We start from the raw sequence: 237 nt of genomic DNA, 5'->3' as shown, positions 1-237 counted from the left end.
CAGAAGCCTTTGATTGGTGGAACTGAAGTCACATGACTACTGGACTGCAAGGGATGCTGGGAAAGAAAATGACTTCTACCTTAAGAGAGTCTTGGGTGTCTGATGTGGGGAATAGAATGCTTCAAACCTAAGAAGATTCAGGGATGCCAGGTGGCCAAAAAAGAAAGATCTTCGGCTCGGCGCCTATAGCTCAACCGGCTAAGGCGCCAGCCACGTACACCTAAGGTGGCGGGTTCG

This window comes from Otolemur garnettii, unplaced genomic scaffold, assembly GCF_000181295.1.
Source record: "Otolemur garnettii isolate 467f Iridium unplaced genomic scaffold, OtoGar3 scaffold00264, whole genome shotgun sequence".
NCBI lineage: Eukaryota > Metazoa > Chordata > Mammalia > Primates > Galagidae > Otolemur > Otolemur garnettii.
The sequence above is the reverse complement of the archived record's forward strand: the minus strand, read 5'-3'. Positions refer to the sequence as shown.